This window comes from Meriones unguiculatus, chromosome 20 (assembly GCF_030254825.1).
Source record: "Meriones unguiculatus strain TT.TT164.6M chromosome 20, Bangor_MerUng_6.1, whole genome shotgun sequence".
Classification (NCBI taxonomy): domain Eukaryota; kingdom Metazoa; phylum Chordata; class Mammalia; order Rodentia; family Muridae; genus Meriones; species Meriones unguiculatus.
This window is the reverse complement of record NC_083367.1, coordinates 36,969,857-36,983,461: the sequence shown is the minus strand read 5'-3', so window position 1 is coordinate 36,983,461 and position 13,605 is coordinate 36,969,857. Positions and strand designations below refer to the sequence as shown.

The following is a 13,605-nucleotide window of genomic DNA, read 5'->3' as shown; positions in this document are numbered from 1 at the left end:
TTAAAGTATAGGACCTTTTAGAAGCACATAAAATATTTAAAAACACCTAATTCTTGGCTGAGTACATCACTAACAAAGCCACTGCTTTCGTTATGTCAATTTTCTGCCCCCATGGCCCTAGAATACTACCAAGTGTCTGTAGGGGAAGAGAGAAGCTGAGTTGCAGAAGAAATGAGGACCCCTAAGCCTGTGCTCAGAGGAAGACGGGGTCTGCTCTTTCCTCTAGAGACTAAAAGTCACTTTAAAATCCATTTACTGGGGTGTTACCTTCAATTATTACAGAGGTGGAAAGAAGGGAAACACATCCTGACTGCTTCACACTGTTACTAGGAACATCAAAAAACACCCTGTGCTCAGCCTGTATGTTCCTCTCCGTTCAGGAGGCTCCCCACAAAGTCCAAAGAAATCAGGCATCAGCCTCCTTATGTCCACGTGTAATAAATAAATGCCTGTATTCTGGTTAAGGATCTGAATGTAATAACTTATGGTAGAGATGTAATGACCCAAAGATCAGTGAGAGGGCTAGCTGACACCACAGAAGGTTGTCTCCTTCTTTCTCATCTGGAGGGAGGAAGGGCCTTGCCTCTGTTTTGGTCCTTTCTCCCAGGTTCCTTGCTGCTCACAATAAGGTCCTGTTTGTGAGCCTGAAGCTCCAACTAAGTTTTTCTGAAAGTGGCTTTGCTTTTAAATGGTTACTGTGGAGTTCTTAATTAAATTTAATTAAAAATAACTTTCTTTTTTCTCTGTGCTAGGAGTGGGTCAAAATTTGTGTTGTCTGCACACTGAATTAAAAAAAAACAACAGAAACAAAACAGTGTATGGAAGGGATACATGACAAGTAAAAATCTTTTTGGGGAAAAATCAGTATTTGGAATTAACTGCTTTTTAAACAAAGTAGCAAACTGCCTAGAGGTGAATGGAAACTTTGCCTAAGTATTAATGGAAGTCTATTAATCACGGCCACAGACTATGCTTCCCTCTCCCCAAATACTGGAAATGGCAGTCTTGCTGAGCAGCAATCAGATGTTGGTTTCCAACATCTGTAGACATTTCGCATCATAGTGGTCCTGGACCAACATCAGCAGCTTCTGAATCAGTCTGAACCTGGTTAGAAAAGCGGATTACAGAACCTCACTAAAAAGCCACAGGACCACAAGCCGGGCTTATGGAAGGCAGTGCTTCAACAAGCTCCTGGAGCCTCACACACTGTGAAATGTGAAAAGTTTGTTTCTGCTGAAGCTGGGTTTTTATGCGCTCATTTTTTGGTATCTGTATATTTCAATAGTTGAATTAACTGTCCATGAATAGAGAAAAGACTTTAAAGGCAGATAAGATAGGAAACAAAGTTATCTTCAACCTTAGCTGAGATTTCCTGCCCTTAAGCACAGGGACCCTATCCTAAATCTACAGATGGGAGACTGGATGATGGAGGCAGATTTAAAAAGTTTCTCAAGTCATTCTAAAACACTGGGGAAGTTGAGAATCACTAACATAATGTGACTGCATTAGATAGCAGAATTAGCATAACCTAGTAAGTAGGAAATAGGTCTAGTGAGTATTTATGGCTGGAACACACAGCTTTTCAGCAATTAGATTTGTAGCACAGTAATAAGGTAAGAGGTAGTGTGCTGGGCCTGGAAAAAGAACATAACATTTATTACCTCAAACTCACTTTAAATTAGCAATACTAATTAATAGAGACAATTAAAAAATAAATAAGAATTTAGGTAATAAATTCAGCCTGGGCATCATATACTAGACCTAAAATAACAATAAAAATATTAAGAGCTTGAGCATGGAGCTATGTATCAGGTCCATGGACCACACAGATACTCTGTATTTCCTCTCAGGTCTACACCAGGCCCTTTGCTGGTAAGGAAAGGAGAATCTGATACACAAAGGGGCACTGGATGCTTGAGAAGCTAAAGACTATCGTAAAGGCTCATCACCACCAATTTAATTCTGGCTCTACATTATGTGACTGCGAGTCCTTCTGCCCTTCATCTTAGTGCTTGTGTGGGCTTTTTTGGCTAGACATAGGAACTCTACTAATAGAAGAGCAACAAACAGGAAAAAGAATATCAAAGTTTTAATTAATCTTCTATTTATTTTATTTATTTGTGCATAAAGATAAGTCCAACACAATGACCAAGATGCTTCATACCTTTCAGAGAGAACAGTTAGGATGCAGGACAAATGGATGTCTGGAAGACAATTTCAGGGATTCACTGAGATGTTAAGGAGCATGAGAAATACTATTTGGGGGTAAAGGGTTGAGGCTCATTCCAGCACTGAATTCCATTCTCTGGTGTTTAATGCTGTTCTTTTCCCTTTGTATATGGAGGGTACTTCTCCCCAAAGAATTATTGTAGGTTGTTGCACGTAAGAAAAAAATCAGGCCAAGTGGCCAATCTGCTGGCAACTGTTTCTTGGTAAGTTCAGCTCGAAATAATTAAGATGCCAATTGGGTATTATTTGAAATGGTATGTCCTTGACTACCTCACTTTATATATACCATTTTTATGAATACCAGGATCCTCGATACGAGAGCAAGGCTATACATTAGGAATGAGTCCAGTGTGCTTCTCTTTCATATTACTCCGCAATATTTCACTCACGTGCAAATTGGATTTCCACAAAGATCTTTTGAGTTCATCATTCTTGCTGTTATTTTAGATTTAGTTATGAGGAGACAAACTTAAGAGAGTTAAGAAAATGGCCATGGAGATAGTGCCAATAAATATGACCAAGTGGCAGCTAGAAAGAGGTGGCCACTATTTTTTTCCCTTTGAGAGATTACTTTTATTTTTACAAAATCGTCCCCAGCAAAGCAATTCGCTGCTTAGAGTTGTAATTTCTAAAAGAAGAAAAGTATTCTTTTGCTGGGAATGCAGCTCGGCTAGGACGGTGCTTGCTTAGCATGCACAAAGCCCTGAGTAAAACCCTCCCTAAGTAAACCAGGTGTGCTGCTGCTGCTGAGCTGTAATTTCATTCCTGAGGGGTGGGGCATGTGGGAAGCTGGGAGGATCAGAAGTTCAAGGTCACCCTTGGCCAAATGGGCAGTTAGTTTGAGGCTGGCTTCATACATGAAACTCTGTCTCAACTACAGGAGAAGAAAAGAATCCCTTTAAGTGGCTGATACACTAACTACTATAATCAACTATTCCAGGAAAGGGGCCTCGTTAATTAGAGACCTTTAGGGTTTGTTTTTTTTGTTTTTTTTTTTTTTTTTTCAGAGCCTTGGAATATGTGGTTCACTTCAAATGATATCAAAGTATGGACCAAAGACTTGCTGATCCTATTGTCAAATTAAAAGAAGCATGTCCAACTTGCTTGGGAACAAAGTATTCAGAAGGATTAAAGGAAGACCCAGCAGCTGAAGCTAGGTATAATCCTCCAAAAAGTCCCACTAAGAGAAAGACAAACAGCCTCTGAGGTGTCCCACTCACGGGCAGCCTTCCTGCCCATCACCTTACTTCTTACTTCCATTCCTCCCCGGAGACACCCTTTCACATATCTGAGTTCTGTGACAAGGGTAGGAGAAAACTGGTCATTTTCCTGACCAATAGCTTACTGATTTCCTCCCTGTCCCCCTCTCCTTCTGTGCACTGGCAACTGTGTGGGGTGCAGGATTAACCCTTGGTGGTACAAAGTTGTACTATGCATATTGCTTTTAAGATCTTCAAGTAAGGTTGGTTTACACTTTCTGGAGAGTAGCAATGGCTAAGTAAATTCGATAGATAAAAGATAGAAAACTAGTATCCAGTGGGGGAAAAGATAAACTCAAAAGGAGGTCCGCTTAAAATACTTAGAAAAACTCATTCTTCTCGAGTTGGTAGAATTAAAGGATTCATGAAACAAGAATAAGGCATGAACTGTAAGACGAAGTTCTGAGTTTATGTGTGTGCTTAGATCACTGGTGTTAAATACCACAGGATAATTAAGAAGTATGTTGTCTGGTACGATACTAGGAAATCATTAAATCAGCTTGCTCTCCTTCTGCTCAGAAAATGTTTACTGATATTCTTAATATTACCCCTACGAAGTTAATGTATGGAACTGCATTCTGCCTCATTTCAAAGACAATTCACTTTCTTCAAGTCTGAAACCAGAAGCTTTAAAACATGGTATTCAAATATAACAATGTTGAAATATGTACACGTCAACTGCCAAGTAAACTCATTGTGAGACATTAAAACAAGTTTAAAATTATTTAGGTCAGTAAGCAGTCACCTCTAGTTTGTATGGTGAAACTCCCAACTATAATGTGTAAGCATTTTTATATCACTTAAGTATTACACAGTAACTCAGTAAGGGGGTTATCAGCATTGATACAGATAATATTTCTTTGTAAGAAAACAGTATGGTAGGTATTATTCCTAATTAAGATCCAGTTTCAGGCTAAGAAATTTATAACTTAGTTATAAGAATATAAACTACAATGCAACTCATAATACAGTATGTGCTTTGTCAGATAATTAAAATAGTGGGCACACAAAGCTTTACCAAGCAAGGGATTAAAAAACAAACAAACAAACAAAAAACCCAAACAAACAAACCGGTGAGGGAGCAGTGGTTCATTCAACACTTTTCTGATTAATGAAATTCTAAACAGAGAATAGTCAGGTCTCAGTACATCCCCTGATCACCAATAAAAACACACATTGCCGAGAATCCCTCTAACTTAATACACCCACCTTTAAGGTGTTGGTTCAGAAAATCACAGAAAAAAGGAGTGATAATGCAATATAGCTAAAACTAACTCATTTATCAATAGAGACAGAATAATTATTAGGAATGCTCAGACTGTATGTCTGGTGATAGAAATGAATAATGGGCACATTAACTACATTATTTTAAATTAAGAACACACTTTAGAAAACCAAAAAAATCTAATAAAAGTCTTCTCAACACCTAAGCTTGAATTATGCCTAGAAATAAAGAAAAGGTAAAATGCTTGATTTCACAAACCACCGAGGTGAGTTTCCTGTGACAAGCTGGAGAAAAATAAATGTGCAGGGCCCCTTGCTAATAGTAGTAACGAGATCAGACATCAAACTTTGACATTTTTGTCATTAAAGAAATTGGGTTATAGAAAAATCTAATCTGCTAGCAAGACTTTTTTTTTTTTTTTTTTGGCAGAGACACTGTGTAACTTACATAGCTTCTTTCCACAAAGGTACTGGGGAGACAGGCAAGTTAGTCTCATCAACACTTGTAACACCTAAGCTATCTAATGGCTACTAGCTATGAAACCACAATTCCAACTAACTCACAACTTAAAAGTGAAGCTCTTGAATTAAAAATCTGTTGCAGGTGCATGGAAAGGCCCTCCCTACCCACCCCAGTACAGTCTGGGACACAGCTCCCAAGATAGCATACAGGTAAATTAGGTTCTCCACATATTTTTCAGCTTACATAAATAATGAAATCTAATTTGTCCTATTGGCATTTTGGCTCCAAATATATAAAACTCCCCAATTAAAAATACTGCTTGTTTTAAATTCAACCCTGTAAGCAGTTATCTCGGCTTGGCAAAAACTATATTTGTAAATTACAAATGTGAGCATGCAACACCACATACAAAATATATTTTCTGCTTTAACAGCTAGGCTGTGAATCCTGAGGGAATGGGCCTGCCTATCATCATCTTCAGTAAAACCCAGTGAGCAGAAGTGGAAAATCTTCCCAAGATTTGGAATGGAACAACATCACAGCAGAGACACAAAGAAATGCTTATTTTTGACAAGGGAAAAGTAAAGAAAACCAATTATCTGTAGGTGATAACCTGGATATTAGAGGAATGTGCACGAGCAACAGCAATAAGTTTACATTTCTGTGGATGTTTGCAAAGAGTAGTATACCTGTTCCAAAGTGGAGAAGGAAATGCGGCATTATAACAACACAGCCTTCATTTACTGCGCCCTTCAGCATAGCTCTTGCTGAGTTTCAAAGCCAGTCAGCAACGACTACCCATTCTTTTCTACAAGGTGTCTTCAATCTCCTCACACCAGCCACTCCCCCATCCACATACCTTGTGCATTCTACAAATTCTACAAACATTTTTTTTTGTCGTGAGAAAATATGATTTTGCTGGACTCAATTCCCTGTTTCTCCTTTAAAACATTTACTAGAAACAGCCTTTAAAAGGCAGAAAAGCTCCATGCCAGCTACACCCTTTCCTTGGGTCTCACTGTGAGAATACAGATTCAAAGGAAATAGCACGCTTGTAAAATTACAGCAACAATGCTGTGAAAGTGTGCTATAGGTATATTCAAAGTGCCATTTTCCGGAAAAGTTTTACTATGATAACTCAAGCTTTTCAGGTGGAAAGAGATTGGGTTCTATTAATGTGCTTATCTAGACTATAATTTTGCCAATGCTTATTTTATAAATTTGGTATATGTCATTGCTATTGGGAAAAAGGAATGAGAGTGGATAAAACACTTAATGGTGAAAACAGCAACACTCATCTAAGTTGGCAAAAAATCAGAAAAACAAACAAACAAAAAGATGTTCCTATCAGCTGCCAGATGGTTACATAATTTCCTTTAGTTTAAAAGAAAACATTGGAAATATATGAACGAAAACAAACATTTTTTTAAAACCGTATATAGTTGTTTTATAATCTTTGAAGCAATGTCCTAATGCAAAATACTGTTCAAAATAAGAATAGTTTTATGAAAATTCTGAATGCCCCACTTAAAGAATTCTTGACCAGCACAAACACACAGAGATTCAAAATATAATAAATATTCCTTTGTGTACTGAAAAATATTTGCAGATAAACTAAAAATTTTTCTTCAGTGAAGAAAAATCCACTTTACTCTTAGAAATAAACATGAAATAAAGTTAATAATATTTATAATTATTTCAAGACAAATCATAACCAATTAAATATTATAACATGAAATTATATATAATTTTACAAATTATAATATCTGCAGCTCAACTGTTGGTATAATGTTCTTTTGGAATGTATACACCTTACCCTTGTTCATTCAAATGCTGATTTCTCTCCCCCACTCTCTGGTTTCAATCCAGACACTGCATTGTGATACTTATTCTAAGCATCACCTGTCTCAACTTTGTGTAAACATGCCAAAATAAAGCAACTAGCCACAATATTGAGCAATGAAAAGGAAGCAGGAAGAGAGGGAGGAGCCAGTGGACAGGAAAGTGGGAGGTAGAGGAGGAGAGAAGGGCAGGAGAGAGCTAGCTGGGAGAACAGAAGCAGGAGCAGAGATCTTGGAATGATGTGGAGAGATAGACTGGACCTAATATACCACAAAAAGCAAGTATAATGTGGGAAATCTAAATGTTAGGAAACTATGAGGGCTTGGAGCTTTAGGATGGAACAACTATTGCCCAGTATAAGTTCTAGGTTAATTAAATGAATCCCAGTGTCTGTGTGGTGATTTGGCTATACAGCTGTTTAGGACTAACAGCAGCTTTAATAGAAGATAAACCAATAGTAAATATTAATTGCCGCCTACAACAAATGGCACCCAACTAATCTAAGTATCCACACCCCTTAAATCATACTTTATCATAATTTGGTGGGGGGAATAAGCTCTGAGTGATAAAACCCAAACTTAAAACCTAAAAACTCCCAGATAAATTACTGTCTCTTTAAGAGAAATTCTTAAACAAGCTCTAGAGTGACAGACTCCTTTGGGCAGACCTGAGACTTAACCTAACAAAACTGGCTGCTGCTGCAGTCTAACTGAGGGGTACACAAGCATGGCTCCTTTATAGTGTGGCTGGCTCAACTGGCTCAGCTCTACAGCCATGGCAGGAAAGAAAGGGACTGGAGGCAGACAAGCCTCTAGACAGAGTTTGGCCTAAACTGCATCTAAAATTAAAACAAAAAAAGAAAAGTGATGGCAGAGGGTGTTTTAATCCCCTTTGGCTTCCTTTTGGCTGTCATAGTCATGGATCTGGTTGCAATATGTTTAATGATGATGGTTCTTCTCCATGCCTTCTCTAATAAAGTTCAAGGAGAAAATGGGGAAAAAGCCAAGGACTGGAATACTAAGTTACAGAGAAGAAAAAGGGCACTCTTCCTAATAAGTAGATTAATGACAGCTAAAATTCAAAGCTGTCTGGCTGCAAGAAACTTATCAGCTCTTTCTGGTAAGAGTCCACCAATATACTGAAACATCAACAAAAAATAACCAACTGGGCTTTGTTTGTTACAGCGTAAATTGGCACAGTGAAAATTGACACAACTGACCCGAAACTTAAATTTTTCTTGTCTTTTTGCTTGCTTGATTTTCATTTAAGGGCTTTGAGTTACAATGATATTGATTTGAAAAAAAAAATGTATATATATTTGAACAAGTTGGGGAAGGCACATGCCTTTCTTCCCAACACAAAGTAAAAAGAAACAGGAAAGTCTCTGAGTTCAGGATCAAGCTAATTTACACAATAAAAGCCAGGATGGCAACTCCTGCTGTTTAGCCACCTCCAGAGATAATCTAAGATTCAAAATGACAAAATTTTCCTTAAGATTACCATGTAAATTATTTTTTCTTACCAGAAGATTTGAACACAGGGGTCTTCCCAGAGATCCATACTCCAACCAAGTACCAGGCATGGAGATAACCTAGAACCCCTACACAGATGTAATCCATGGCAGTTTAGTGTCTAAGTGGGTTACATAGTAATGGGAAGAGGGACTGCCTCAGACACAATCTGATTGGCTTGCTCTTTGATCACCTCCCCCTGAGGGGAGAGCAGTCTTACCAGGCCACAGAAGATGACACTCCTGATATGATCTGATAGACTAAGATCAGAAGGAAGGAGAAGAGGACTTCCCCTATCAGTGGACTTGGGGAGGGGCATGCATGAAGAAGGGGAAGGGAGGGTGGGATCGGGAGAGGAGGAAGGGAGGGGCTTATGGGGGGATACAAAGTGAATAAAGTGTAAAAAAAATTATAATTTATAAAAATAAATAGAGAAAAGAAAAAGAAAAAACAAAATAAAAAAAAAAATAGATGTTATGTCCTTACTGCTCCAAAGATTGGATTCACATATATTTTAGGTTTATGTAAAGAGAGATAATGTCACACTGCTCTGGAAACTGCCTTATCCTTTTAAACATGAGACATCTTCACGGGGGAAAAATGTTGGTTATACTTATGTAAAAAAGACACGAGAGGCTTACAGATGGAAAAGTACACACCAGCCTAGTTTAGTCCTAAAAACTCAAAAATTATATGTTTAAAAAACAAAACTGTCCATCCCATATCAAAAAGAGGGCAAGCCAAAGAATAGCCAAAACCAATGTAAAAACCCATGTACAAGATGCCTAGGATATACTTAAATGCTAAGGGTAAGATAGTTTATATGCTAATGCTAAGAGAGTTTATATAAAGTTCAGCTATAAAGGCATTACCTTCCATCCTGTATAAAAAAAGGGGCAAGCCAAAAAATAAGCACTATCAATGTAAAGCCCAGGTACAAGATGTCTAGGGTATGCTTAAATGCTAAAGGTAAGAGAGAGTTTAAATAAAGTTTGGCTATATGGGCATAACTACCCATTCTATATAAAAAAGGGATAGGACAAATAGCTACAACATATATAAAAATCTAGGGATAAACCTCAAAACAGGTACAAGATACCTGCGGTATGCTTATATTCTAAATTAAAAAGGAGTTTATATAAAGTTTACTTAAAACCTGCATTTTCTATTGCTCAGGGCAACCAGCTTGTCTCTCTAATGGGAGGCTTCTCTAAAAAGGTAGTAGCTTGGCCTAATACAACAGGCATGCAAGAGCCCAAAAAGATATTTTGATCTATCCAACCTTCTTTTGATTTCAACATGATGATCGTATGTTCAATAATAATGGTAACTTATATTGCTGATCGCTTTACATGGGAACAACTCTAAAACTGACTGAGACATAAAATATGTCTCCAGAACTCCAACAATACTTGGCCAATAAAGCCTTGGCTATGATATCCTCAAAATGTATTATGCTAATCTTTTAATTGCATAGATAAAATTGGCTTAAAGTTTAGTTTCATCCTGCACATCTCATACATTTATAATTTTAGAACTCTATAATGCTTGTGAGAAATTATATATTTACAGAACAAAAGAACTGAACACCAAAGATGCTGGATCAAACCTGATAAGATTCATTCTTCAGCATGCTGAGTCATTGACACATATGTTCCAGTATCTTGCATGTTCCAACATTCTACTTGCTCCTGCTCAATTGCTTCAATTGATGTTTTTGATCAAAGCCTGTTCCCAAAAGAACTTTGAAGAAAGCTACTAATCTTAATTGGTCCAGCATTTTAGATTGTTCCAAAGAGGACTTTTATTAAGCCTGAAATTTCTCAACATTCAAAGACTGTACCACAAATGTTATTGCTTGCTTAATTAACCAATTTTCCCCAATTTTCTTTGGGCTCCCTAACAGGATTTCTATGTGTCCAAAATGTCAGCTAGAAGAATTCCATGAGAATGACGTCCATTTTTCCTTAAAGGGGGTTGGGTATGTTTTTGGTTGTTTTCTATGGCTACGAATTTTTATTGTCATTGGGAGATGTTTATAAATTATTAATGGTCTTATTCAGAGTGAAAAAAGGAATATACAGGGATATCTACTCTGCTTAGGGTTTTATTTGTTCTCAAATAAGGTTAATTTTAACTCTGGTATAGGATTTTGCATACTGATGCAAAAATAAGTATTTTTCATACATTGGTATAAGCTTTAGTATACTAATAGAAAGTCAAGGTTACTTCCAATACTTTTAAACTGCTATTAAAAACTGGTTAGGATATTAGGTAATACAAGTTAATTGCTAGTTATACAACTCATAGTCATGTCAGACATTAGTCTAATTTATCACAGGAATATACATCCCAGTTTAACAGATTTGATTTTTGTAGACAGATCTATTATATAAAGATACAAAAACTTCAAAGACCTACAAAATATGGCATTTAAAAGTATCTTTATTATTGTAATGATTCTTTGACAATGAGACGAATCATCTCCTCGAAGCACCCCACCTACCTGAAAGAAGATAATGAGCAATGAAGAAACTCCATATGGAGATGGCCTCAAATGTGGCAAACGAGCCACTTGGGTAAAGAAAATACCCTTGCTTTACAACAGACAAATTTTGCCAAAATTGGGCAAACTTACATACAGGACAAGTTCACTGCTGAACTCTGCCAAGACAGGGTAAGCAAGTCCTAAATAGTTCCTGCTTCACATATATGTCTGTCAAATAATCTGAGCCAGAAGGCTGAAGATGATGCTCCAATGTTATAGAGAGTGATGGGTGACTGTTCAGACAGCAAACTCTTTCTGTCAATTTTTAATTTTTTGGAAGCTGCTAACATGCACTTCTTATTTACTCTAATAACTAATTTTATTCCTTCTCAAGTCTCTGAGGGGGTTGAAGACTAAATAGTAATAGTGCCACAATTAAGCTTAACTTGTTTAGAGGTTAAGAAATCCTTTCAGATAGGTAATACCAATAAAGATAAAAGTTAATTTAGGTCAAGATAGATAGGATAATCAGATACTTTCTCCTAAATTGCTAAAATACACATGGACATTGCACAAGTAAATTTTACATAACAGTTTTCATAATTATCATTGTATTGAAAGAAAAGGAGCCTTTTATTGGACTTAAAGGAGGAAATGTTGGTTAATGTTCTTTTGGAATGTATACACTTTACCCTTGTTCATTCAAATGCTGATTTCTCTCCCCCACTCTCTGGTTTCAATCCGGACATTGCATTGTGATACTTATTCTAAGCATCACCTGTCTCAACTTTGTGTAAACATGCCAAAATAAAGCAACTAGCCACAATGTTGAGCAATGAAAAGGAAGCAGGAAGAGAAGGAGGAGCCAGAGGACAGGAAGGTGGGAGGTAGAGGAGGAGAGAAGGGCAGGAGAGAGCTAGCTGGGAGAACAGAGGCAGGGGCAGAGATCTTGGAATGGTGTGGAGAGATAGACTGGACCTAATATACCACAAAAAGCAAGTATAATGTGGGAAATCTAAATGTTAGGAAACTATGAGGGCTTGGAGCTTTAGGATGGAACAACTATTGCCCAGTATAAGTTCTAGGTTAATTAAATGAATTCCAGTGTCTGTGTGGTGATTTGGGTATACAGCTGTTTAGGACTAACAGCAGCTTTAATAGAAGATAAACCAATAGTAAATATTAATTGCCACCTACAACACTCAACATATGCAAAGAAGTAGGCCCATTTTCTTCCTACTGTTAAGAAGTCTTTGTTCAACTGCAGAAAGTCACCCGTAGTGGCTCCAATGAATCATGGATTTAACATTTAGAGCCCTTGTCTACTCTTGGTTCTTTAAACACAGCCTGCAGGTGCTAGGTGGAACTGCACAGCACATTAGAGTTTTGGAAACTGGATATATCGGTTTCTCTAAGGAATATACATTTTACCAGGAGAGGTCCAGGCTGATCAAAGTCTTTGTCTGTGAACCTGGGAAGTATCACCAAAGAACTCCTGAGCTAGCCCACTTTGCGGTTCATAAACAAGCTTGCAAAATTTAAAGAGATGGCTCCACACAACACCCTGATGAAGGTGGAGAAAATGTAGAAACAGGTCTCTTGGTAAGCAGCTATTATACCATAATGCTCATATCAGCTCGGAGGGCAGGGGGAGGAGAAATGAGCTAATTGTACAGTGTTTTGGGGACCAGATCTTACTGAAGGTTTCTTATAAACACCAAATCTGAGGATATGGGAGGTAGTAGAGACAGTCTACATGAGCCAAATGCAAAAGACATCAAGATTAATTAATTAATTAATCTAGCTAGTGCAGGCTAAGCTCAGAGGCAGCCTGCCTGTAGATCCTGTAGAACATGGAAAGATAAAGGAAGCTCACAGATAAGGCCTCAGGAACCCTTGTGGGGTAAATAAACCCTGAGATTTCACAGTGTTTGGTAGAAAAAGTAGCTCAATTAATACAGGCCTATAGGCTGACTTTCCCGTCTTTCTGCCTCAATATACCCAACCTACTCCATATACAGAAACACAGATTCACTCATCAACAGTTTACATGTAATTTCAAGGTTTATAAAGGTAATTTAGACATGAAAAGAAAATACAAAGTTTTGAGGATTTTTTTTTTCACTAAAGGAAAAAAAAGAAAACAATCAAATGATGATTAATTTCCATGATTTTTCATGACTAACTTGGGAATAAGATATCAGCAAAATAAGTAATTATGTGTTCTAGTTTTGTCAGACCCCTGTGTGACTCTCTAGTGTTTTTCAGATAAGGCAAGGACATGTATCACTGTGCATATATACATCTCGGTACATACCATAACATAGCACTGCCGTTTACTTAACATCTGGCCTGAGAGATTCCTAATCTCTCTGTGACTCTAATTCCTTATGAATACAATGGAGAATCAATAGGAATGACTATATTGGACTTGTCTCAGAATTATATGTGTAACATCTGTAAAGAACCTATCACACTTCATGTTGAGCATAACAGTGATCACCGCCTTCACATCGTTAGCCAAAAAAAGCCCATGTGCTATCAGTAGCTTGTGGGTAACAGTGTTAAGAAGGAAAGCTTAAAACAAAG

The 13,605-nt window shown here is 37.4% G+C and overlaps 1 protein-coding gene across 4 annotated transcripts in view; it reads right to left on the bottom strand.

Moving 5' to 3' along the window:
* The window catches only part of Man1a1 (mannosidase alpha class 1A member 1), a 190,662-nt gene that overhangs the window by 69,966 nt on the left and 107,091 nt on the right, over positions 1-13,605 (bottom strand). The gene's annotated exons all lie outside the window — the stretch shown is intronic.